Below are 27,629 nucleotides of genomic sequence, written 5' to 3' on the forward strand. Positions count from 1 at the left end.
ATATTTCAGTACATGATTATACATGAAAATCCACAGACTAATTTTAGGTGTCCAGTTAGGCAGCTAACATACATTTGCCCATTTAAATAGATGGATGTGCGCACAGAGCTGCCCATTTATTTCTTTACTTTTTTTTTGACCCTCACTCATCAGTACATGGTCATTTTTATGTCAGCTTTCCAAAATGTTAAAATGTGGTCACATGTAATTCAGTGCTCATTTCAGTGCACAATTGCCTATGAAAAGCATACAATTTAGGGACGCCTTTAAAAAAAACACATTGCCCTAAATAATATGCATTATGCTTATAAATTACTTAGCTGATAGAGTGATCGGGTCAATAGTTGGTGCTACTTATCTCAGTGTTAAATTTAGCCACTCTTCAGGGGTTTGTAGAAATAAATGGGTCAACAGGAAGTGTCGCACTTCAAAAATCCATGGATGTGAGGGTTCAGGGTGAACAATAATTCTTCCATTTTACTCTTGTAGTTGTAAATAGACAGCACACTGTGGCAAATGCTTTGTGCCCTGATAAGAGATGCCAGGAACCTAAACAGCCTAAATTCATGTTTAAGTAAGATTTTGTTTTTATTTCTTTATTTCAGCAGTACCTTTATAATCTTCATATTTCAAGAATGGTCTTGTTCTCAATATCGACTTCAAGACAGTAATTATTATGATGAAAAGAAAATTACTTATTTTTTAATTTGAAATTAATTACTGGCATTTTATTCCTACACATCTGCTGTTCCTGAGAAAAGGTATCAGATATTCCACATGTATTTTATCTTTTGTTCTGTTGGTCTGAATATGCATTATTTACTACTGCCACAGCAGCTTACCTCAAAAGGTTCAAACAAATCTTCAGATGTTCTATGTTTGCTTATCTCTCAGACCTGCGTATCTCACGCTTAATCCAAACCATGACCAAATATCTACTAAAATAATTGATACCTTCCACAGAACCATGCTAAAGTAGAGAAAATATTTAGTGATAATCTTAAACTTATATTAAGTTAACAATATTAAATGGAATCATAAGCTATTCACCTTGAGAACTTTCCTACTATATGTCTTATGAATTGTATGACAGAAATAAGGATGTGTTTTTCATATGGAAACTGATATTACATACTTAGCAAAAAAATTATGTTGGAATCAAAGGGAGTTTGGGGTGTGTAAAGAATACAGGATTATCAAACCTTTGCTTAGCATATTAATTTCAAAATATTCAGAAACCGCCCCCCAAATCATTATTAACTTCCTAAAAGAAATGCATGTGTACAAAAAGGAAACCACATATGCCTCTGTGATCTTCAACCTCTTGAATACAGTCCCTAGGTGCTAGAGTGTAATCTTCAATATAGCAATGGATGATAAACAAAGCTAGTCATTTATTAAAAAAATAGCTCTACACAGAGTTCTCTCATGACACATTAAATGTGATAGGCAGAAGTGGCAGGGTGCTAATTACTCTAGTGATGTGATCCATTTTCTAAATGGTGAGAACATCAATAATTCATCAGAAGTGGCTGCTAAAAAATTTAATGTCTGACAATCCAAGCCTGGCAAATAGGAAGATAATCTTTTGTGTCTACTAGTTGGCATTCAGAGACTTTCTTTTCATTATAAAATATAAATGCATTGTTCCTACTTGAGGCAGTTTAGATTATAAAAGATGGCAGATGTATAATGTGTCTAGTTTTGATTGTTTGAGGTAGTAAGGCAGAGCCCAGCAGAGACAAACGCAGATGTTACATATTTAAAGAAAATGAGTTTTACAAATACTTTTAATAAAGTCTGAATGCTTTCTGCTAATAGAAGCAGCCCAATTATGGGAAACTGACTATGGCAATATAAACATAAAAAAATTGAGTAATCAGGTAGTTTCCCTGGCTATAAAGTGCACTTCTAGTTAAAAAAAATCTCCCACTTATTGAGGAAGATCTTAATTTGGCTGTATCAAAAATTTATGAAAAGAACATTAAATTAATAAGAACTTAAAGTATCTTGTAGAAGTGGGCCTGTTAAGTATCATATATGCTTATATGAATTCTTATTGTTTGGATTCCTACTGTAATAATGACACAAAATGTGGTCAGAATCCTTATCATCTGTTTAGACTTGGTAGAGTGCAATTTGCAGATGAGTATTTGAAGATTAAAAATTAGAAAGATGTTGCCACCTTTCATAAAAAACAAAAACAGTAAACTAGGATGTGTACACAAACCGCAGGTCTAAACAAAAGCACTAGGTTCTTTAAGTGGCAGTTTAAAAGCTTCAAACTGGAAAATAAGAGAACCATCTCATAGCTAATGGGAGGACTACTAGAAAATGAGTTTAGCAAAATGATATTGCTCTCCTTAGTGGCTCAAACGAAACTTTAATGAGGGTCTCATAACACAATCTCAACATATACAAAGAGCTGAACACTTTAAACCCTCAAATCCTTAAATCATCAATATTTCAGTCTTCATTATTTTGCTCAGGATAAACCAACAGAGAGCTCTACCTTGTTTTGCAAATCCCGATATAACCCTTTAAAATTTAGATTGATCCCTAAAGATGATACTTCCAATTTTGATCATTCTTGCTTTTGAGTGCAGTTAATTTATTGTATATGAGAATGAATAGGATGATGAGCATGTGTCTGAACTGTTTGCCATGCATTAAATACTTGCCATTCTTGCATTCAAGTTTTAATTAATAATATCATGGAAAACTCCTGGTCAAGGGCCTCAATTTTTGGGTACTCAATTTGAGACATCTGAAAGGGGTCTGATTTTCAGAGGGTGAGTGCTCAGGTCCCTTTATGGTGTCAAGTTGAAAACTGAGACACACAAAATCATTAGTCACTTTTGACAGTCTATACCAGTGGCATTGAAAGGAGAGTCATGTGATGCTCTGAGAACAGAAGCAGGCTCACTCTATAAATATTCTCTTAAAACCTGACCCAATCTGGCTCATATGAGAAGATCAGGGATGTCAGGATATCAACCTGTCCTGGGATCAGAAAAAAAGGAACAACAGTTAGGTAGGCCAGACATAAACATCAAGGAGATCTGCCAGAAGAATTCAAGATGGTTCCCAGGTAACTGACATCTAAAGTAAGGCCAACAAAACGGTTGAAAAGATCACATTGAATTCATTGTGTCAAGTATCAGAGGGGTAGCCGTGTTAGTCTGGATCTGTAAAAGCAGCAAAGAATCCTGTGGCACCTTATAGACTAACAGACGTTTTGGAGCATGAGCTTTCGTGGGTGAATACCCACTTCGTAGGATGTAGTTCACTGTAGAAACCCTGTCCTCAAAATCTTACAGCATATCTGAAAAGTTAAAGGAATTGGAACAGAACACTGCAGACATGGGAGACATTTAACAATGTTAGCCCAACTCAGAAATGCCCAGACTCTAGGATCGAAGACTGATTTCAGTGCCTCAGCTTCTGATTGAATCATCTAGAATTTTTTTTTAAAAAACCTCTCACTTATTAAATGATGCCATAGACAGCTGACCAGCTTCTATAGTGGTTCCACAGTGGGAAATGCCTTGCAAGGGAAAAGAAAAAAAAACTTAGAAATGTTTCTTTATTTTTAGAGTCTCGATAGTTATAAAATCCTCCCTATATGCTGTAATACTGATAGCCTATGTTATTAGTGTAAAAGCAGATAGGATACTCTGTGAACAGTGAAGCACTACGCCAATAGGAGAAACATAGTCGAGTCTCTGGAAATTGCTGCACATCTTTGTTTGGGTTAAGGAACCAGCCTTCATATGGAAGAGAAAAAAAATGAGATGAAAAAGAATGAAGAAAGAGGGACATATATTCATTGTGCTGTGATCTTGTCAGTTCTAACTTACATCACCTTGCTTAAGGTCAGGACTTGGTATGGGAATTCTCCAAGGAATAATGGTATCTTTTTACTGGTGATTGAATAGGTGGCACTCTTCCCTTTGAGATTTTACTACCCGTGTCTCAGCATGGTTGTAGGGAGAAGTGTATTTCTGGAGGTACAGTCATTAAGGGACATAAAAATAAGGTTCTGACTGGGGTTGGTTGCAAACCAGAATTTCCATTCCATGGGAAATTCCAACATTTCAAAATTTGGGAAACAAAAATGCTGAAGAATTTCCATTTGAGACTCTGATAATGTGTCTTTTTAACAGTGTTGTTTCATTGATTCCAAGACTGGAAGAGACTACTGTGATCATCTAGTATGATCTCCTGTATAAAATAGGCCATAGAACTTCCCAAAACAGTTCCTCACTTAATTTAGAGAGACAAGGTGGGTGAGGTAATATCTTTTATTGGACCAACTTCTGTTGGTGAAAGAGACATGCTTTCAAGCTACACAGAGCTCTTCTTCATGTGGTTTTGACTTTTATATCATTAAAATGTTAAGTATGATATATGCACAGTATTAAATACATACATACCATAGTAATATTTAAATCAATATTTCATATAATATAAAAATCAAAAACTAAACAAATCAATGTTTTGACATTGTCAGAACATTTAGATTTTTTCCTGTTAATAAGTTTAATCAAAATTGACATGTTCCTGCAAAATATTTCAAAAATGAATTTCTTTCAAATTTCTTGAAAGAAAAACTGCTCTGTCAAAAAATTTTCAACCACCTCTACTTCTGACCACTTATGTTTAATAAAGATTCAGTGATGCTTTTCCTGAGAGCACAGCTAATAATTCTAGAGCACAGGTAAATTCCAGTTTGAGCCATTAGAGTGTCCTAGAGCCACGGGAATACAGACAAGGCCCCCATGAATGTGATTTAACTAGGTCATATCTTTATTAAGTTAACACTGTTAAGTTAACACTGGGAAACTGTTTGGCAATAACCATGTCCAGTGCAGGTCAACTTTCTTTCTGTAATCCAGGGCACAGCTTCTCTCAGCCCTGCCCCTTCCAAACTTTTAACTTGGTCCAGCACCATTGCTGGGACTTGACTGCCCTGCACTCAGAAGAAGTGTGAAAATAAATGGGTGACATGGGGTGATTCCTCGCTGTACCTGACATTAGCAACCCCAACCCCATTTAGGGGATGTCCTCCCCTACTCCTGCTTCCAATTCTGGCTTGTTAAGGAACTGCACCCCAGAATAAACTAATACCTGCACTGGACACATGCAAAGTTGCAACATTCTGAACAACTCACAACCTTCCCAGCAGGCCCCTGGACTGCTTAGTGGAAGGCAACCCCCCATCACAGGCCAGTCTGCTAGTGAGAGACAGTTTCTTTCCTAGCCCCCAAATGCCCACAGCATGATGCCCATGACTCAGAAAGGCTCCCATAAGGATACACAGTCCTGCTCTCATCCTGAGGTAGGAGCTCTTTTTGCTCTGGGCACAGAATGGCAACCTAGGCAGACTTATAAGTCCTCCTCTCAGGTGCACAGGAACCAATGGGCTTCTATCCAGCTGATCAGCCAATGACTCCTCTTTTCCCCTCCCCAAACCATGAGGAGGGGAAGAAAAAAGTGGGTGGCAATCCTTAAAGGAGCCTACAGATTCTCTTTCCCTTGTTGGCTCAGACAAAATCTTCCACCTCTAAGGGACAGCATTTTGTGTATCAAATCATTCCCTTCGGTTTCAGTTGGACGTGGTATTCTTCCAAATAAAAGTGTTGATAAAAATGTAAGTGGTTTATTATTGTTAGAGTGAGACAGAAGAAGTAATGAAAGTAAGAAGGTAGCAAAAAGAAAGGAGAAAGACTGTAAAATAACAGGACAGGAGACAGCAAAAGAGGGAGGAAGGAGGGAATGAGACATGAATGGGGAAAATGTAGAGATTTTACAGACTGTAAATCCCCAAAGAAATATGGGGAAATGTGTAACTATTCCATCATGTTTTTCATTTGTGCCATTAAACTTTCCAGTTCTACCTCCAGTGAAGTCAATTATTTGCAGAAGGCAGCTAATCTGCAGAGGGAATTTTAGGTTGTTTACCAGCTATAACTTCTGTGCTGCCTTTGGCAGTGCTGTTTTTGAGTTGCCTCAGTTTTTGTAAATTTTAATTAGTATTTGGCAGCACCATTGCTGCTGCCGTGTTATCAAAGTATGCAAGCATCAATGTACTTTTAGTTATACACAGTGGTGAGCTGGAGCAGATTCCCACAGGTTCTCAAGAACCGGTTGCTAAAATTAGACCTCCGTGGAGAACCGGTTGTTAAAGGGCCAAGGGGTGGGCAAAGAACTCTGGTCCGCAGGCCGGACCATCCTGTTGCTCCCAGGATTCCCAGCTGGGGAGGCTGAGACTCCCCCGGCCCTTCCCCCGCTTCCCCCCAGCTGTAGCATGGCCAGCCGTGGGCACCAGCTGGGCAGCTCAGCTGAGCTCTGGAGTCGTCCTGCTGCCGCTTTTTGAATGGCCCAGCAAGGTGTGTGTGTGTGGGGGGGGGCTGCTGCAAGCTCCAGGGCTGGCCAGAGGGGAGGAGGCAAGTGGGGCAATTGGCCCAGGCCCTGCAGGGGTCCCTGGCCCCACGAGGATGTCTCCCCCGGCCTCTCCCCCGCTCCCCCCCACTTAAATCAGAACTTTTTATAGGGAACCGGTTGTTAAGATTTTGGCAGCTCATCACTGGTTATACAGCTTCTCTGATGACAGGAGATTACAAAATCTGACAGAGGCACAGCAATGGCATTGCCTCATGATAAGTAAAGATGAAAACAAGATTTGAAGAAAGAGTTGCACTGGGGACAGCACCATGTTAGCATTAAAAATGAAGCACATGATCCTGCACATGCTTAACTTTATATATGTAAGTATTCTCCATCGACTTCAATGGGACTATTCAGATATATGTTTGCAGGATCAGGAAGTGCTGCATGAAGGTGGAGAATTATCCAATACTGTAAATATCTTCCTGGCTGGGGAAATGGGGGGAAAAGTAGTATGTGAAGAGTATTGTCCTTAATATGGTCAGTACCTTTTGGAATTTTCCCAATCAGACTCATAGGGTGGAGTTTATTTTTGAACCATTTCACGGGATTCTATCACGTTTTTCATTTGAGCCATTAGGCTCTTCAGTTCTACCTCCAGTGAAGTCAGTCTGGATCACATTTAATCAGACTTTTCATGCCACGTCTGGACATCTGAGTTAGAGATTGATACTGCCAGACCAGACAAAGAATGGCATGTGTTGTCTATGGCTCCAAGGAATGAGGAATATGGCTTATCAGCCTTGATTTTGCCCATTCTGACATTGTTATTTCTCACTTATGGTTCCTGACCACAGCTTCAATCACACAAGTTGTGTCTAGGATCATCATAATATAACTTTCTCTTCTGGATGGATAACTGTAACAAGGCCCAAATACTTCACTCCCCTCCCCAAAATTTGTTTTTTTAAGAATTTATTATTATTTTGTTATCTACTACTCACAAACATACCAAATGTAGTGTTAACAGGGTAATTTTAAATAAGTGACTAGCATACATTTTCTTACCTTAACATAACTTAGAAAGTAAAAATGCTTTAGATATCTTTGCATTTTCCTGCTGTAGTTAAGACACTTGCAATGTAAATATCTGCCTTTTATTTCTCAGCAGGTGGTTAAAGCTTTGCTTTTGTGGTTATTTTAAAGGTCATCTTCATCAGGTGACATTAAAGAAAATAATCTTTCACAGATGTTTGTTTCCATAGCAGAGTGCAGAGAATCCACCAGAATGTTACTGTGTATTTGTTACCTTTTAGGGAGCTTTTATTATTTAGCTGTCATCATTAAAAATTCAAAGCAATGGATTGGTGAGGCAAGCTTGAATAGTTTTTTCACCCATTTATGGCTAAACAGTTGTGCTGGAAAGAAAAAAGGAGAGGTTGCCCTTAGGAACAATCATCTTTAGGTTCTCTAACAGCTGCAAAATTTGATAAAAAAAAATCACACATTCTTGTGATAATTCTTCTGTCAACTTTATCTGGGAAAACAAAGTAATTATGAGAAATGGCAAAGAGGAAACCACTTGAATAGCATATTAATTAAAATAGCTGTATTGGGACTGATGGATGATCTTAAACTTCTTAATTGTTGGCTTTAGAAATACTTTACAGGAGGCTTAGGCATAGAGCAAGGCTGGGCCAGCATCAGGCTAATTTTGCAGCTATATCTCTTGGATTTCAAGTAACATTTTTGGCATCAGTGAACGTTTTACTCTAGTTACAGCGGTCTTGCAGAAATGGGCCAAATACATCAGAATAATCTCATCAGTTTGAGACAAAGAACATTTTCTGGAGTTATACACAATATTGATCTGCTATATCTGTTTTGTTGCCAGAGTTCACAGTTTGCTAAAGGAGCTGAAAGAGGTCAGAGACTAATTTAGTATTTTGCTTCCATTGCATTTTATTTTCCTTTCACTATTGGCTTCTGTTCTTACACTTGAAACTAAAGGTACATAAACATTTGAAAACATACAGGCCCTGATTCAATGAACTTCTGTGCTGCATAAGCACTCAGATGTCCAAAAGGTCACAGATCCTGTTTCCAATGGAAGCTAAACTATTCAACAGAAAAGCTAATTTGCTGCACAATAAAGCCCATTGTATCTGCCACTCCATCCCTGTTCCATGTCAGAAATTTCTGAAGTTGATTAGATAGTGGTAAGCCCGCTCATATTAACTCTTTGTGCACAAGTCCAAATTTAGTAGAATTCTACTCCTATTCCCTACTCTTGAATTAGGGCAAAGACAACTGGAGTGAAATCCTGACCCTACTGAAGTCAATGGGAGCTTTGCCATTGACTTCATTGAGGGGAGGGGTTCACCCTTGAACTTTTGGTTATTTACCTGAACCAAACCTCTTAATCTTTTAGGATATGGCTATCACAAGTAATTGAGCATCCTCAATGAGTGATCAGTGTTTGAGAGTCAAGAATTCCTGAGTTCTGGTTCTGATTCAGTTCTTATTTGCTGCATAATCATGGAAAAGTCATTTAAAGGGATGTTGTCAATTTGAAAACCAGTCAATTAAAATTATTAGTTAAAAAATAATCTCATATAACACCTGTCTCTCGCTTTCTCTGCCCATTTGTACAATTGAATGTTGCTGTTTCTAAAAATGCTTGTCCTGGTGCTGTGTGAGAGCGGCACACGTAGAACAGTGGAACTGACCATTATTCACAAAGCCACTTGGGACCAAAATCCTGCTCACCTTACTAATTAAATACTTATACTGACTTCAGTGGGAGTTTTGCATGAGAAAAAGAAGTATGATTTGATCCTAAGAACTTTAATTTCTCTACGACTACCTTTAAAAGTCATTTTCACAAGCAGCATGAGAATAGAAGGTAGGGTCGTAACTCATACTCAGAGTACAGAGAAATTCAAACTATGTTGAAAGATTAACACATGCTACTTTCCAGGTATATAATTTAATGATGCCCTGATTCTGCAATGAACTCTTCCTGGGTGAACCCCTGCACCCACATGGGTCCCCATTGCTGTTAATGAGAGTTTGTGCTGGCTTCTACCTGTGCCCAGCTCATTGCAGGATCACTAACTAAAATTATACTTTATATAACATGTGTGCATACTCGCAGGCAAGTGAAGCATTTGTGTGGCCTGTGTGGTAACCAGGAGCACCAGTTATCCTGTTGCCTGTTTAAAATATGCATTAACTATAAATACACATTTTTGAAGCAATGCTAATAGCTGACAGGATAGGACCAAAATTCAAATTTTTTGGAGTGGTACAAAACAATTTAGGTTGATTGTATTGTTTTAATCCCAATAATGGCACTTTTTGATCTGGATTGAAACTTTAACAGAAAAAAATACATCTAGCTTTTCAATTCCTTTTTCAGACTGCCCAAATTATTATACCCACTGACTGGTGCAATCTTCAACAGCCTACAGTGCATTGAAAAAACCAAACCATTATTGTCTGGCAAGTTTTGATAAGAGAAAACTCACCAGTCACTAGAAAGACACTGTGTCTTTCTTTCATCAAATATGCAGAAAAGAACATTGGGTCAAAACCTCTGTCTCCTGAATGTCTCTTCATATAGATAAGAGTTTTATTCAAGAAACCTCTTCTTGCATTTGTACTTTTGTAGTTATCAATTGTATGTATGCTATATGCTAAGGGAAGATAGTGTTGTGGTGAAAGCATGCAAGGACGGAGACTTGGGCTCAAATCCTAGATTCACCACAGACTTCCTCTGTGACTATGGACAGCTCACTTAACCACTCTGTCCATCTCAGATATCTCTATTTATTAAAGGGGGCTGATAATTAATAAAGTACTTACAGGATTATCTGAAGATCTTGGGGGGAACCTTAAGCATCTGTATAATTCCAGACCAAAAAAACCCAAACCAACAACCCTTAATTATAATTGAGAGAACAGATCAGGGACAGAGTCAATGGAGCTATGACAATTTACACCAGCTCGGTACTCCTCAGTAATGTAATTTTAACGATTGTTCTATGTAGACATACAGCTGTGTTAGTGTGGCCCAGGCAGTAGCCACAGGTAAATGTAGGGGAAGGATGGTAAGCCAAGGAAACAAACTACTTCATCCCGTCACTTTAAAAGCCTCCACTGCTCACTTGTTAAATTTTCCAAGCAACCCTTTTGTGCTTTCTGCCATGCTGCCCAACACATGTGAGGTGCTGCCTGTAAACAGCCACAAAGCTACCTCATTATCATCCTACAAAACTCACTGTTGCCTTGATGCCTACAAAAACTTGTGAACAGTTAGGCTGCTGGGTGCTGAGACCACTGTCTGTCATGCTGACTCAAGATAGTTAAGTCCAATGTACATTGTGAGGAGTTACAACAGAATCTCATACAACTGGGTGACTGGGCAAACATATTATTAGAAAACATAATCCCAACTATACATACAAAATAACTTAGCTGTTACCATTCAAGGAAGAGATCTTGGATTCATTGTGGATAGTTCTCTGAAGACATGCATGCAATGAGTAGCAGCAGTCAAAAAAGCTAACAATGTTAGCACCACTAGGAAAGGGATAGATAATAAGACAGTAAATATCATAATATCATATCATAATATCAAATATCAAATATCAAAATATCATAATACCCAGTCTTTTTAATCTCTCCTCATATAGAAGGTGTGGGCATACAGTGTACAGAGAACTATCCACAATGAATCCAAGATCTCTTCCTTGAATGGTAACAGCTAAGTACAGTGTATGCCCATACCTTGAATACACTGTGAAGTTCTGGTTACCCCATCTCAAAAATGATATTAGAATTGGAAAAAATGCAGAGAAAGGCAACAAAAATTATTAGGGGAATGGAATAGCTTCTATATGAGGAGAGATTAAAAAGACTGGGACTTTTCAGCTTGGAAAAGAGAGGACTAAAGGAGGGGGGATATGAGAGAGGTCTGTAAAAGCGAAGTGTTATTTACTCCTTCACATAACACAAGAACCAGGGGGTCACCCAATGAAATTAATAGGTAGTAGGTACAAAAAGAAGTACTTCATCAATGCAGTCAACCTGTGGAACTCATTGCCAGGGTATGTTGTGTAGGCCAAAATTATAACTGGGTTAAAAAAGAATTAGATAAGTTCATGGCAGATAGGCCTATCAATGGGTATTAGACTAAATGGGAACTCAGGTTTTTGTCAGCTTGGTCTAAAAAGGGAGGAAAAGACAGCAAGAAAGGATAACTAAATGACAAACAATCATTACTTTATGAAGCATCTAGCAAAAAAGATTAGTTTCCCAGGTCCTTTTTGGCACCTGAGGAGGGGGAGCTCTTAGTTTCAGACCCTCTCCACTAGACTTCCTGAGCCTTCTAACTCTGCTGTAATGAAAGCCCAGTTAACTCCTTCCCTGCCTACCTTGGTGTTGTTTATATAATATAAAACTATTCGTATTAAACACTGTTTTAGTTCACCCACAAACCTTCACTTTCCCTAACACGTTAGCAAGGCCAACACATGTGAGCCAATAAAAGAATTAGGACAATGTTTGAAGAGTTAGCAACAGGGACATTTTTCAACACCATATATTAAAATTTCTTAACTAGTTTTTCCAAACTTCCTAGAAACATTCTGCCCTAGGATGAGATGTGCGATATGAAAGGTCAATGATATTGGGTTCCTTTTGGGAAAGTTGGAAGGTTGGATGAAAATTTGACTTATAATGTGACAGTAGGTTTAGCCCTAACTATGGGGAAACAATAAACCACTCCATAATATAGTAAATATTTTCACAGAACTCAGTTTTATATAGAAAAATAATATTTTGAGCAGTGTCTCCACAGTTTCTAGTGCTCTCCACTGATCACATGCTCTCTCTCTCTCTCTCTCTCTCTCTCTCTCTCTCACAAACACACAATCCAAAAGTTTATGGAAGAAAATTCTCAAAACAAATTCCAAAGTCAAGAAGTTGCAAGCCAATATATTAAATACTCAGAGGACTAGGAAACAATTTAAAATGTATATAAGTAATGAGAGCAAGATTGGAACCTACACTGAAATCAATGGGGATCCTCACACCGATAAAATTAAGCAAGTCATGTTTGCAGGTTCAGGGCCCTAATTCAGTATTCTGGGGGTTTTGTTTTTGTTTGGTTTTCCCTCCCAGTGGTTAGTGTCAGATGCTTCAGTAAAAGGTGCAAGAAACTGTGTAGTGTACAACTATGGAATAACCTGCCCGTAGGGAAAGCTTCTTTCTAAACCCTGTCAATGAGTGGTTCCTTTATGCCTTGAAGTATGAAAGTTTATAACCCTTCCAAAAAAAGTTAGGTGCATGTTTCAGAAAGCTGGAAAACCCCACCTTTTGTTTTTTAATCTTACCTAACATATCTGTGAATGTTCTCTTTGGCCATGTAAGTGTCTAATCCTTTTTAGGCTCCTATTAAGCTCCTAGCCTCGATGATATTTTGTGGTAATGAGTTCCACAGGTTTTATGGAAGTTTAAGTTATAATATGCTTTTGCCATATAATATCTGTTTTCAAAACCCTACATATTTGTCAGTAAATTGGATTAGGATGTTACAGTAGCCTGTGTCAGTCTGCACCTAAAGAAGGAAAATATCTGCTCTTGTAGTCCAACCCTTCCCTGATCAGAGGAAAGATATGACTAACTCAGTGACAAAATTCATTGTTCCTTCATTGTGACTACGAGCAGGTTCTAAATGCATATGTATACAACTCCCTTCCAACCCCATCATTAATAGAGATGGTAAAAAAATAAAAATCTGATTTTTTCCAATGAAAAACACGGACGATTTTTTCACATTTTTTGAGAGAGTGGAAGGCTGGTCTTGTGATTAGGGTGCCAGCCATAGTTGCCAACTTTCACGCGGTAAATAAACACCCTGACTTTCACAATAAGCCAAAAATCAGGCTAATCCTATTTCAAAACAAGGCCAAAACAAGCCAATCACTAAGAACCCCAACACTCTGTGTACTAGAGCCCCCCAGCGTGCAGTCTGGGACTGTGGTGAGCCCACTGTGCACCCCTGACTCTCTCCCCCGCTTGCCCCTGCTTGCCGGGAGCTGATCAAAAAAAAAAAAAGAAGCAACAAGCTACAACAAGCTACACACCAAACAAGCTACAAGCCAAAAACTAGCCAACAAGCAACTCACAAGCCAGTTAAGCCAAAAACAAGCCCAATTTCTGCATTTTATCATGGGTTTGGCATGTCTGGTGCCAGCCTGGGACATGAGGGATGGGGGTTCAATTTCTTGCTGTGTCATTGACTTCCTGTGTGACTTTGGGCAAATCTATCTGTCCTGGAGTTCCCCCATCTGTAAAATGGGGACAACGGCACTTCCCCACCTCAAAGGGGTATTATGAGAATAAATACATTAAAAAGTGTGGAGTACTCAGATATTATGGTAATCGAGACATTGTAATATGATTAGTTTTTCAATCAATTATAATTATAAATATATGTTCAAACTCTGCTTACAAAAATCCCAGGAGTTCATTGCTGACTTGTTTGTTTTGTTTTTATAGAAGATATTGCTATAGAATATCAATTAGTTTCCTCAGTGCAAACTAAAAGAAAATGAATTATAAGGTTATCTCCCAGAACTCTTTCTATCTCTCCTATTCTAGCTCTGTTTTGTTCTCAATTCTCTTCAACTCCACTTGTCCTAGTTGCATTCCATCTCACTCAGCATCTTCCTTCCAGCTTCCCCAGTCTCATTCTCGTCCTTCTGAAGAAATAACTGAAAATAACCTGTGTTTTGTAAAAACACCACATGCTGGTTTTAATAGTGCTTCTCTCACGGCCATGCTGTTTCTAACTTTCAGTTTTAATTAATTACAAAAAACCCTCAGGAGCATTAATTACCTCCCAATTTAAAACTTTTCTAAAATTAAAGTTAGAAATATGATAGTCTGAGGTGAAATAGTTTAAAACCTTCAGCCAGACCAGTGGCTTCAGTTTTAAAAACAAAAAAAATCTTTTTTTAAAATTCAGTATTCATTTCAGCAAAATCAAAGTTATTATTCTGACTCTTATAAACACGTGTGCTGTATCTATGCCTGAATTACAACTTCTGTACACTGGATATCTGTGGTGTATCTAATTAATCTGAATTTTAGAAAGAAAGAGAATACATCCTTTCAGAACAAGATCATGGCTTACTCTACAACCCATACAAGGTAAGAAGGATCCCCATTCACTCCTTTGTAGGAGTTATCTATATTATGGGTCACACTCCAGGAACAATAAAAGCCTCCATAATTCTGCTGTAGGCAGGAAACAGGTATATAGCCTTCACACCACCCCCACACCCTAAATATACCAGTCAGCACAGTGAAACCAGTACAGAAGAAAATGTAATATCCTAGTCATACCTGCCAGTAGCAGATTACTTCCCCACAGAGAATTCCTTCCCTGGCTTCCTCCTCCACAATTCCTGCCCTGGCTCCTTCCTTGCTTTGGGCTGGAGTAAACTCTTGATTGAACTCTTAGATAGTTTTTACTCATGGATTGACTGGCGTGAAAGAGCAAAATTTTATATATTTCCCAGTGTTTGTGTTGGCACCAGCTTCCCGACACTGTGCCACTTATGTGCCTTAGACCTGCCCTACAGGAAAAGAGAGAGAGCACAGGGTAACTCAAGATCAAATGTGGCAGCCCTTACATGGCAAAACTCTCAAATAATGTAAGGGGGAAGTTTGCTTGAATAAAGGCTAAGGGCCAAATCTTCCATTCTGCAGGTAGAAATAGCAGAACTACAGGACGTTCTGATACGTCTTCCTGTCTAGAAGCAGGGATGGTTCCCATCATGGACCATGGCCTTAAAAGGGTGATAGGATGAACTGAAGCAGTGAAAACAACTCCCTGAGAAATCACCACAAACCTGTAGATGCAGCTGTAAGTAGCAGAAGAAGGAAGAACAGGAAGGCTATTCCCCAGGGACCCTTGAATGTATGGCACCTCAAGGGCTGGAGATGGAGAAGTTCAAAGGTAGTTTTTCTCTTTTCTACAAGGCCAGCTTTGACAAATGTGATAAATCCCCATGGGTTTGGAGGGGGATGCTGCTGCAGGCAGAAGTCATCCCCTTGGCCTTTGAATTCTGAATTTTCAATATTTTGACTTTTTGTTCTGATTCAGAATTTTTTAAAAATATTGGAATTTCATGTAGTATGGAAATTCAGTTTTCTGACCACTTCCTGCCCACACGTCTGAAATCTCTCACCAGAAAGAAGCAAAGCCACTTACAAGTCATTCTGTCCATCCCTGCTACATACAAAAGACTTTACAACCCCATTAGTCAACAAGCTTGAGTGAATAATAAAACAAGTTATTTAATTAATATTTGTTTTCATCCCTAAAATTAGATGAACAATTGTTTAAATTGTTCAATTAGCTCTATAAACTGATCAAATGGCATTTATAAAATAATTGGATTCCAATTAAAGTCAGTGGTAGTTTTGAGTAAGGTCTGCAAAATGAGAAAGCCTCTGATGACTTTCACCACGCAAGCAAATTATTGCCTAATTGTATCTCTGGTAAACTGGTAACATGGGCAAAAATTATGAAATCTGGCTGCCTTAACTAAGAATCCTAATCCATATTTAGTGTCCTAAATAAAAAAAAAAAGTTAAAATATGAATTTGAGAGCCTAATTTAAGCACCCAAGTTAAAGCCAATTGCTGTAAGTCCTTAGAGGAAGTGACAGATAATATATCCTTGTGTTTGTATACTGTAGTGTATTGGAATTGAGTAGAATCCCTTTACATAGTTTGTGAGCATTCTATTGGCTCTCACTAGCCTCTGTGCTTCAGAAGCCACCAGATCCATGCCAAAGGAGCAGCATCTATATGTACTATGTTTTCTATACATGTAATTTGGACACCAATTTGCCAAATGAATCATGTTACATATGTTGTGTGATTCATGTTACATATGTTGTGTAAAGACCAAAAGACAATATATGAATGCTTGCGTCTGCTGTGTATTTTAGTCAGCAGTCCAGTTAGGAGTTAGACAGATGCTGTGTGATAACGCTGTAGCAAGACCCTCAGTCTGTAAATTAGTAAACCAGGAAGCTACAGGATCTATGGGTGTCCAACATCCTGGATAAAAAGTCCCTTTTACATTTACTACACCACAGTCTTGTCTCTTCTCTTCACAAGGGCCATGATTTACTACACCAAATCAATAGCTTTATTAGAATAGCCAGGACAATGATAACTTTCATAGCATTCACAAAACAGCTAAAAAGGGTTATTTTTACCTGTTAATATTTTTAATAGACAGGGGAAAGATATTTAATATTTATGCCAATTTAAAGGAAACAAACATCTTCCCTAACAGATAAATTTCCCTAGTCTATTCTTTTTGTTTCCCCAAGAAGCTTTTTGATATTACAACAATAATGTTTGAAAGCTTAGATATATTTAACTAAGGAATCATTTTAACTCAACTTCAGAGAACTTGATCAAATTCATCTACGTCCAAGAGACATAATGATATCTTTAAACATACTCTGGGTTTAAAGAAGTGAAGCGTTATAGGAGATGAAGACAGTCTTACACACACTGACAAGTTCAAGGCAATGATAGATGAATTCAGAATGGGAAAGCTGACACCACTGTGTTTTTGTAGCACTAAAGGCAAGTGCTAGTAAATAAATCATTGAGCAGATTAGGTTTTCAGAAACAATGTGAAATGGTTTGGACATGTAATACTATTAAATATTTACAGTAGAAGAAAATACCAAAAGATCATCAGCTTTCATAATTAGAAAGAACAATAAATTATGTGCAAAAAAACATGTTCATGCAAAAGTAAGACTGAGATTTTAAGCAATCTGCAAAGGTTGAGAGTCACTTAAGGGGGGGCAACACTCTAAACTTTACCACCATTTTCCACAGGGCCAAAAAAGAATTTGGAAAATGTCTTGACACATGGAGAAAATGTGCTTTTCATAACTCAAAAAAGGAGGAATGGATTTTTAAGAAACTTTACAAAAAAAGAATTCATTTGTGAGTTGGGCCTAATCATGAACATTTTAAATCAAAAGTTAATTATCAGATAAGGACGAAACTGACTGAAAAGAGGGTATTAGAATGGAACATCCAAATCATCATCATAAAACTTCAAAATGGTCATTTTCACCAACATACAACTAAAACAGAATAAATTTCCAATTCTTCACTCAGAGAGCCTCGGGGGTGTATCAGAGGTACTATATTAAATCTGTTCATTCATCTCTAATTACATCTATGCTGACACATACCAGTTAACCACACATGATTAATCCTCAAATTCCTTTTAACACCAACTATTCCCAGCTGCCATCATGGTCTCTTTGCTCACGAGCTGCTCTAAGTTGTGCCATGGGACTAGCCTGAAGCACAGCCATTCCAGGGCTGCAGAAGCACAAAGGTGACATAAAGCCTTTTGCATTCTCCAGACTGAGTTGAACAGTATGTGCTCTTCAGGGCCAGAATCTACTTGCCCGCTCTTACTATGAAGATGATGATTATGAAAAATAACTCCCCCAACAGGAAAGCATTGCTCATCCAGTAGATGTGTAAAAATTTTCTAGGGAGAGTTTGGCCAAAGGGTAGTTTAAAAAAATAGAGCAAAAAATCAGCTCAGTGTACTAAAAGAATCAAGAATAGGCAATTGTTATGTCTTTCAGAAATAGTAAAATTTGCTCTGGTTGAATGTGGACCATTAATCAGAGTGAGAGAAAATATTATGGGATGTAACCGGACTATTGCAAGAAAATCTCAATTTAGGGAGTGTGTAGAAGCTCATTGTATCTATCCTGGTTAAATGGATGCACAGTAACTAACTCAGGTGCAATTAAGCTTGCATAATTCTTGGGATATATTGTAACTATGTCTATTTATTTTCACTTTTTATAAACATTATCTCTCAGGACATTCACAGATTGCAGAGTGAACATTTTGAGTTTTATTTTATTTAATTAAAATACTAAGAAAAAGACAGTTTGAGGAGGAAGTTATACTGTATTTATTAGCAGGTTTTAATTAAAAGTGTGTTTATTTTGTGTGGGATTCCTGCCATCACCTCTGTCCACTTCTTGCAATCTAGTTCTTATGCACTCAGAGAAGGTCTCATAGATTAACCAACAAATCCGGTAGGTAACTTGAAAGTTTTGATAACTATATTTTTATTTAATGTTTTTCTAGCAGGGGGTGCAAATGAGTGACATTCCTCATCAGATAGTCCTGGACACCTCTCCTCACAAGTTTTCAGGCTAAAACCGTTGCTTCAGAGTTTTTAGCGTGAAGCTATTTTTGCAGAGCTTGACACAGAATATATCCCCACTTCAAATAAATATAAAATATATGACTAACTAGAAACAATCACCTTTTTAGTGCTTTAAACAATATTTTGGTTTTTCAGCTTAGCTAATTTTTCATGATCCCTTCCCTGTAGCTTTAGAAGAAAATGTTCTTATTCTTATAATCATCCCCAGTGACTCCATTAACAGAAGGATGAGTCTGTCCTTCAGACATAAAACATCTTCTGGAGCACTCTCTGGAGATCTAAGACAATCCTAAGACAGTAACTTCATATTTTTAAACAATTATTTTTCATCATTATGTTTTCAGTACTTCCTGTAACACGTGCCCTCAGTCTTTCCTGCGTGTTCATAGAATGAATAAGCATTAAAAGACATGGTATGTCTACTACCAAAGACTGTGTAGACTAGCAGACAACGTGCTTGGTAAATATTTCAACAGCCTCAACACATGTTGGTTCTACAAAATAGGAGAGAAGTCCTGGCAGTTAAGCGTAGATTATTAGAATAAATACTTCACTCTTTCAGCATTGAGGATGAGTGCTGTATATGAGAATGTTTCATTTGTCCTCAGTGAACTGTACTGAAGAGATGAAGTATTACTCCTTCATGTCCAACTCTGTTTGCTATCCTTCCTCAAAGAACTGTAACCCTCCCTCATCTCCTCATGCCTGTGTCTTCCTCCAAACAGCCCAATCCTCCTACAGTCATCCTATCTCTCCTTCATTCCTGAACTGAACTACTGCCTGCTGACCCACGGTCCATTCTGGCCTGCTTTGATTGTCTGCCAGTTCCTTCCACAAGCCCTATCGACTTGAACCCCCATTTGACTATCTCCTATCTAATTCTGTCTTATGATTGAGTAGAAAACTGGCAGTGGGATGGCACCTTGATACAGTGGTGTTGTGCATCCTAGCAATACATAAGAAAAACAGATACTCTATTGGGAGCATATATCTAGATCAATGAAGAGTTCTTCTAGTAACAGAGAACTGGAGTAATATTCTTCAGGTGAGAGTCCAACTTGACCCACTCCCCAAAAAAAGTCCCTATTCTCTCTCTCTCCTGCATTAGCTTCCTATGTCTGACCCTCAAGAAGAAGCCACCTCCCAAGGGTTATTGACTTGCAAACTAGCCATTGTGTTAAGAGTTGTATCCAGGGCAACTACAGTGAGCTAGGCAACAGTCCCATCAGACAATGGAATCTGTTAAGGACCACAGAGATACAAATGAAATTATGCATCCAAGCGACTGCAGTAATTCACACAGTTGTAGTACTACTGTTCATAAGGGGAAATAGCTAAGATACCTGCATAACAAGGGATCCATACCCTGTTTCTGCTCCTCATTTGTAACCTCCTTTGCAAAACTGCACATGGCACCTCTGCAAATCTAGTTGCTATGGCAAACACGGGCTTCTACAATATTGACCCATCTGCACATTTTCCTGCCTCTTGAAAACTTCATATACATAATAGGATTGGGGGGTTTTGCAAAGTATTTTTTATAGTGCCACATCTTCTCAGTACACCTTTTAGCAAATCATGGTCCTGTTTTACATGTATTTTTAGCTGTTCTTCAGTTGTTAACTACCAGATACTTCATCAATAATCCATTAATCTATACCAGTTTACCAATGAAAAGTCTATACTTAAATACATATACAGTTCATTCTGGTGTGATGAACAGTACCTATAAATAACCCCTAATTTTAAGAAACATTGCTTTCCCCGTTACTTTATTTTCTCTTTGCCAGCGCTGCTGATTAAAATCTATCAATGCAAAAAGAAACATCAGTAGCAATTATCATTGTATGCATTTAAGTTGTCACTATAATGGGCATCACTCCATGGACAGCAGACAGCTACTAATGTCTCCTTTCCATTTTCTAATGAAGCTGTCTGTGAGCATGATGTCCTTTTGACTAGCAGCTCAAATGTGTACAACAGTGATTCCTGTTGATAATTTTTAACTACCTTGGGTTCTTTTTTTCAAGATGCAGTATACAATTACTGCCCAATTCGGTGGTGTTTTATAAACAAGCAGACCTTTATGCTATTTATTTTTTAAATGTCAAATATAAATAGATATGATTCTTCAGATTAAAGTGTTGCAAAAAAAATCCATTTTATTTATATTTTTCTCCAATATGTACATGTGTCTCAAAAATATAGATCTTGAGCTCCTTAAAGATACTATGATTATGGGACATATTTTCTAATGGGCCTTGCCCAAGCCTTTAAGTCAGAGGCTTAAAAAAAATAGTTCCGTAAGTTCAGGTCAGTAGAGAAAAACGTTTTTTGTTCAGTCGAGAAAAGTGATGAGTTCAGGAAGAGATGGAATTAGCCAGGGACAAAGTACTCTGGCTCCAGCTTTAGAAGTAGGCCAGAGATTTGCACCAGATCCTCTTTTGGCCAGAACAGAGGATCAAGCTGTTGTACAATACAGCAGGGAGGGACAATAAATACTTATTCAACATAACCAGGCACTAGAGGACCATCATGGGGCACTGGACAACTGGATTCTCTGAATGTCGAACAGGACAGACAGGCTCACTCTATCCAGTGTTCTTCAGTTGAGGAAGAGGCACTTCCTCTGCTGCATTGCTATTAGTAGGTTCCTGCTCTGGCAAAGGTACAGGTCTTGTTTCATAGTCAGTACATATGTATGTTGTTAATATACAAGGGTGAAACCATGATTTCTGAAAACTATAAAACCATGTTTTATATTGCTAAGAGATTAAAACATGTATATTTTCATTTTTTATAATTCTGTTCCTAAGTAAAATGTGATATTTATTTTATAATTGCCATTGCCATAAAGCAAACCAATAAAAGGACATTACTGAAGCTCTTCAGGTTAGGGAGTCTGTCTTCTGTGTTTGGAAATCACTTGACACATTTGGTGCTACCAGAACATAAATAATAATAAATATTGTTATTATCCAACATGTATTCATCAAGAACGAATCATGCCAAACCAGCCTAATTTCTTTCTTTGTCTGGGCTACTGGCTAAGTGGATGGGCAGGGGGAAAGCTGTAGATGTGATATATGTTGATTTTAGTCAGGCTTTTGACACAGTCCCACATGGCATTCTCATAAGCAAACTAGGGAAATGTGGTCTAGATGAAATTACTATAAGATGGGGGCAAAACTGTTCGTAAAACTGTACTCAATGAGTAATTATTAAGGCTAAGATTTTTCGTAAAAGTCATGGACTGGTCACGGGCAATAAACAAAAATTCACGGGAGACCGTGATCTATGAGTGACTTTCACTAAAAATAACCGGGGGGGGGAGGGCTAGGTAGGGGGAGGAATGGAGTCCCATGGGGTGGGAGGACTGACAGGCCAAGCCCCCCACGATGGCTGGAGGGGAAGCCCAGGCTCCAGAGGCCACTAGAGGGCATAGGCACAGGGAGTACACAGCCCCTACTCCAGAGCTGGCTGCAGCTGTGAGACAGGTGTGCACAGCCCTGGCTGCAGCCCCCACTGCAAGCCCTCAGGGCAGGGGCTGCAGGGCCCTGCTTCCAGCTCCAGTTGCAGGGCAGGGGTGTACAGTCCTGCCTCTAGCCCCAGCTTCAGCCCCTGACAGCTGATGAGAAGAATCTGTGTAAAGGATTATATTGGATCACAAATTGAATATGAGTCAACAACGTGATGCAGCTGCAAAAAAGACTAATATTCTGGAGTGCGTTAATTGGAGTGTAATATGTAAAATATGTGAGGTAATTGTCTTTCTTTACTTGGCACTAGTAAGGCCTCAGTTGGAGTACTGTGTCCAGTTTTGGGCACCACATTTTAAGAGAGATATGGATAAATGGGAAAGAATCCAGAAGAAAGCAACAAAACTGATAATAGGCTTAGAAATCTTTTCCTGTGAAGAAAGGTTACAAAAAACTGGACACGTTTTAAGAAAAGAAAATTCAGGGGGCACCTGGTAACAGTCTTCAAATAAATTAAGAGCTGATATAAAGAGGACAGTGATCAATTGTTCTCCATGTCAACTGAAGTTAGGACAAGAAATAATGGGCTTAATCAGCAGCAAGGGAGATTTAGGTTAGATATTCAGAAAAAAAACCCTCTCAATTGTAAGGATAGTTAAGCACTGGAATAAGCTTTCAAGGAAGAATGTGGAATCCCCATCATTCGAGATTTTTAACAACAGGTTAGAAAAATGCCTGTCAGTAGGTATACTTGATTGTGCCTCAGCACAGGGGGCTGGACTAGATGACCATTTGTCAGAGGATGGAGATGGATGGCAGGAGAGAGATCACTTATCACTCAAGTTTCCTTCCAGCCCTGTTTGTCTGTTATCAGGATTTTTACAATATGTTGGGCCACAAGAACTCAACCATGTTAATTAATTAATTCTATAATGAGAATAACAGCTAAAATTAATAGAATATGTTCAGTTGTTGTGAAGAGCTCCTATGTTGTGAAGAGCTTCTAACAGAGATTATACTCTCTCTAAAAGTGCAACCAGATTCCTGTATGAACATTTTTCTCTAGGTAAGTTCAAACTGATCTGAATTTTCCCCAGATCAACAGATGGATCCTGTTTTATTATCATAGACAATAAATGCAGTTTATTGATTGTGAGGATTTTTTTTTTTAAATAGGTAGGTGAATCCTGTTTGGTTTATCATAGATGAAAGACATCTCTTGCACTTGACTTGTGTCAAGTGCTACTTGTCCACAGCTCAGGAATTGAGCTGCAATATTCAGTAGAAATATTAGGAAAACTTTACAAGAAATAGGCAAAAGTGAATAAGAAAAAGAGAGAAGAGCACGAAGAATTGAAGAAAAGAGGGACAGCACTGGATACCAGAACAGAAGTTTAGGAGTGAGTAAAATTAACTCTTTCTGCAAACATACCACCAGTATTCTCATTTGCTAAAATGTTTAGTGAAAAATTAAATTTTGTTTTATATTTTGAGAAAAGGTGGTTCTTTTGATGGCTTCTGACATTTGACATTTACGTCACCGTTATTACCTAATTCTGTCCCCAGATACTCCCTCCCACCCCACAAAAATGCCTATGGAAGTTGCATGGGAGTAATGGAGAAAAGAATTTGGCCCAACATTTAAAATGTCTCAAAAGAAAGGAGATTCTGGTACCTCAGGAGGATAGAACACATAGACAAATTTTTTGCTAAAATAAAGAAAGCAAAGATAGTGAAGAACCTAAACATAATTAAGTCAATTTTATTGCACCATTAGGTAGCACAGAGTGAAATTCACTCCTGAGCACAAGACTTCATATTACTTCTTAAGAGTCATGTGGGAGTGTGATCAGGTTTCTTCTGCCATTTGTGAGTTAGAAAGTCTTTCATAAATTGTTAAAATGTTTGCAAATCTCAGTCCATTGTCTTTCTCTATTTATGTGCAATTGCATATTTGTTAAAAGTAGAGATGGTCAAAAAAATGGAAATTGCTTCTTGTTCCTCTGGAAAAAAAATCAAAATTCCACATTTTTCAACAGCTTTAGTTTTAAGTACTAGAGTTAGGAACCTTTTTATTAAAAATCTCTTTTGAATTATGTTTTTGATGGATTTACAACAGACAGAATATACACAGTATTTGTATTTGGAACTAGTCATTGTCCTTATTGAGGCTAGCCCCACTGATTTTTATTTGGAGTAACATTGCAGTCTGACAATGTATTCAGCCCTTGTTACAGAAAGTCAATGGGAGTTTGCTAAAAGAAGAATATTGAACAGGGCTCTAAAGTAGCAACAATTTTTCCTACGTAGTATTATCTATTCTATTTTAACAGGAACTGTATGTTTGTGACCTTTGTATCATAACAATATTCTACAGTATTAGCAAAAATTAATGTGTTAATGCAAATAGAAAAGTTGCAAATAGGATAGAAGGTGCTGCTAATAAGATTTTTGATATTAGGACAAGGAATATATTTCCCAGTTGTAAGTAACAATATGGAATTATATAACCATTTTCTTTCTTTCAGTAACTTTCCGTTTGTCATTACCACCAATTTGGTTTAAGATATCTTAAAACCTCAGTATTGTGAATTGACAAAATGTGGCTCTTGTGCCTGGAAACTGTAATGAAGGAGATGGCTAGTGATAAAGCTCTCAGATAATATAATGTATTCACATTTGCCAACATTTCTGAATTCACAAGATGCAAATTTTAGACCACCATCTATGGATCAAATTCTACCCTAGGTGATGTATACATACCTCCCATTAACTCTGTGGGATTTGAGTGCATTTGAGGGAGGAATCTGGCCCTTCGTTTTGTGACTGTACTATCTTCATACTTTTAATATGGGTTTTTGCACTGGAACTAACAGCCACAGGGAAATATTTTGTGTCTTTGATAAAGGTCCTTATTTGATCATCTATACTGTATGTGAGGTTTAAATGGGGTTGGCCCTAGATGTTTTGCTGCCTATGTCAGAAAACATTTTTGGTACTCCCCACCCTGAGTAGCTGAGCAAAAAAACCACATAATCAAAAACCCAACCAAACAAAAAATGACTGGCCAGTCAGAGAAGCCAATAAGTGGAGCATACAAACAAACAAAAATGAGTGTCAAGATGGAAGCAGGTACCCAAGGCAACCACCCTGCTCCCCTGCCCCTAAAACTAGCCCTAGGTTTAAAGTTACCTTTTTACTGACTACCAAAATGAGGGTGGGGGGAGGGCGGGTGGCGAACATGTTTTTTTTTAAATGCACCATGACTCCTGTCTCATAAAAACTCTGCAACTTCTCAGAGTTCTGCATTCATAGAGTGTGGCCCAGATCGGCAAAGATTGAGCGCGGCAACACCTAATATTTAGGCACGTAGAAAAACCACTTGAACACCAGGATACACAAAACCTGAGTTAGGCACCTGGCATTTAAGAATGGGATCCACAAAAGCCAGCATGGTAGGAAGCAAAAGTGTTTTTTCTTTTCCTTAATGACAGCTCCATTTTAGCCAAATGGATTAAGCAATAGTCATGTGACCCAAGGATTCTATCCCTGACTCTCACCCAAAAAAGAACTGTGATTGTTGTAAGGAGAGAAGGAAAGAGGAACCAGGGGCTCATTGTTAATGTCTAAAACTATAGAAACCAGGGTAGAGAGTTCCCATTAAAGCATGACAATGATTGAGGGTGAAAGGCCCCTGTGCAGCACATCTCAAAGACTGGTGGAAGGTCTTTTCTTAGGCTTAAGAAAGGTGTTTTGTTTTTTAAGTGATTCACAGTTTGTAGGCCTACCCAAAACTTTATTTCCCTATCTCTAATTGTGTTGGGTTTATTCTAGCCTAGGGCTTTAGTAACTCCAGTAGTCATGTGACACCAGTGCAAGAAGAGAAGGCAGGTGTGTGTGTGTGTATGGGGAGGACTCATGGACATCAAATGGTGATGGGCTCATTTGCACAACCTTTACTTGAGAAGATCTGAAGCTCTTGGCCACTGAATTGTTTTCTTGTTAGTTTATAACAGTTTGACCTTTGTCCTGAAAGGTCATTCTGCTTTGAAACCATCATCCCAGACTGTTTTGGCAGTACAGTCATTTGGAAGCCTTGGATATAGTCTACTGCATCAGACAGACAGTATTTTTGTCTCTTCCTCTCTGTATTGGAAGGGATTGCATTTCTATGGGAATTTTATAACAAACTCTTTGTATTTCTCTGAAGACCCTTTTTCTTTTATTCTCCAGTATATTTTCTAATATTTGACTATAGAATGCAGTAGGAAGAGAAAGTAAATATAGCAGTGAGGGAGAAATGAAGAGAAATTATGCCAATTCTGAATCCAATAAGATGCCAAGGAAAGTTAGCACAGCTGAGTGTGTGATTTGTGATCTGCTCCTTAATTCAATACAAGATGACAGTTTTTAATCTGAAATATCTCACAATGAGAAATACTGATGTTGTAGCCATCATCCTGAGTCAAGAAAGTTCAGAGGAATGTTTGGTGCAGATTAAATGGAATACATTAACTCAGAAAGGACAAGAAATAAAGACTTTTTCCTGTATCATTTTTTATGTGGATGGGGTGAGGAGAATTTTCTTTTAAATAAAAATGTATAAGCATTTCTTTATCACATTTTTCCCATGTTATGTATTAGAATTACACATTGCAACCTGTCCGAAGAACACTTTGCAGCCTCAAATCTGGTTTTGCACTTGCTTTCTCAATAGAAATTTGTTCTCTTGGGACCTTGTTTGCTTTCGCTGAGCTACATCTCAATCAGTAGACAATTCACTAAGGAGATTCAGTTTGAATTCTTGCTTCATCTAGTCACACTCAATTGAACATGGATGCCTGTGATCATTAAAGGCCACAGTTTCCTTCTGATAGTTTCATGGAAGAGGTCCAGAACTACTCAGTGTCTGAATTTCATATTTCTCTGAAATTGGAGGTGCATGCTGTGCAGTGAGATGACCCTTTTCTGATTTTTTTATCTCTACTCTGAAAGTTTGTACTTACAGCAGAGATATCTCTGTAAGGACAACCAGCATAATAAAATGTAGATATTCATTTAACATAAGTAAGCACCTGTTCTCTGAGTTCTGCATAGTTCAAATAGTTAATGTGTTTAGAGGTTTGAGAATTTTGAAAACTAGTTTTCATCTGAAAAAAATGGACTGTGAATATGTCAATACATTATAAAATAATAGCATTAACTTACAGTCATACCACACCTAAGGATCCCCAAAGTGTTGCACAAACTAGGAGGCAAATCTTGTCTTTTCTCTGTGGCTGCATGAAGTGGTGGTTGGTGGTGTCTTTCTTCTGCACAAAGGACTTGAGAAGCCCATGTAGAAGATTTGTTACCTGAGCTTTCTAGTGGAGTGGACTTGAGATGAGGAAACACATGGAAAGGGAGAAAGGGAGGCTGTTCTCCCTGATGTTTCTGAACAGGAG

General features: G+C 38.1%; 1 long non-coding RNA gene across 4 annotated transcripts in view; it reads right to left on the bottom strand.

Moving 5' to 3' along the window:
• Positions 1-7,423: 7,423 nt before the first annotated feature.
• The window catches only part of LOC123371642, a 51,395-nt gene continuing 31,189 nt past the window's right edge, over positions 7,424-27,629 (bottom strand). For all 4 annotated transcript variants that reach the window (XR_006579882.1, XR_006579883.1, XR_006579884.1 and 1 more), the window contains 2 exons: positions 14,806-15,038; positions 7,424-7,808 (listed from right to left, as the gene is read on the bottom strand). This is a non-coding gene — a long non-coding RNA (uncharacterized LOC123371642). The remainder of the gene's footprint in view (positions 7,809-14,805; positions 15,039-27,629) is intronic.

This window comes from Mauremys mutica, chromosome 5, assembly GCF_020497125.1.
Source record: "Mauremys mutica isolate MM-2020 ecotype Southern chromosome 5, ASM2049712v1, whole genome shotgun sequence".
NCBI lineage: Eukaryota > Metazoa > Chordata > Testudines > Geoemydidae > Mauremys > Mauremys mutica.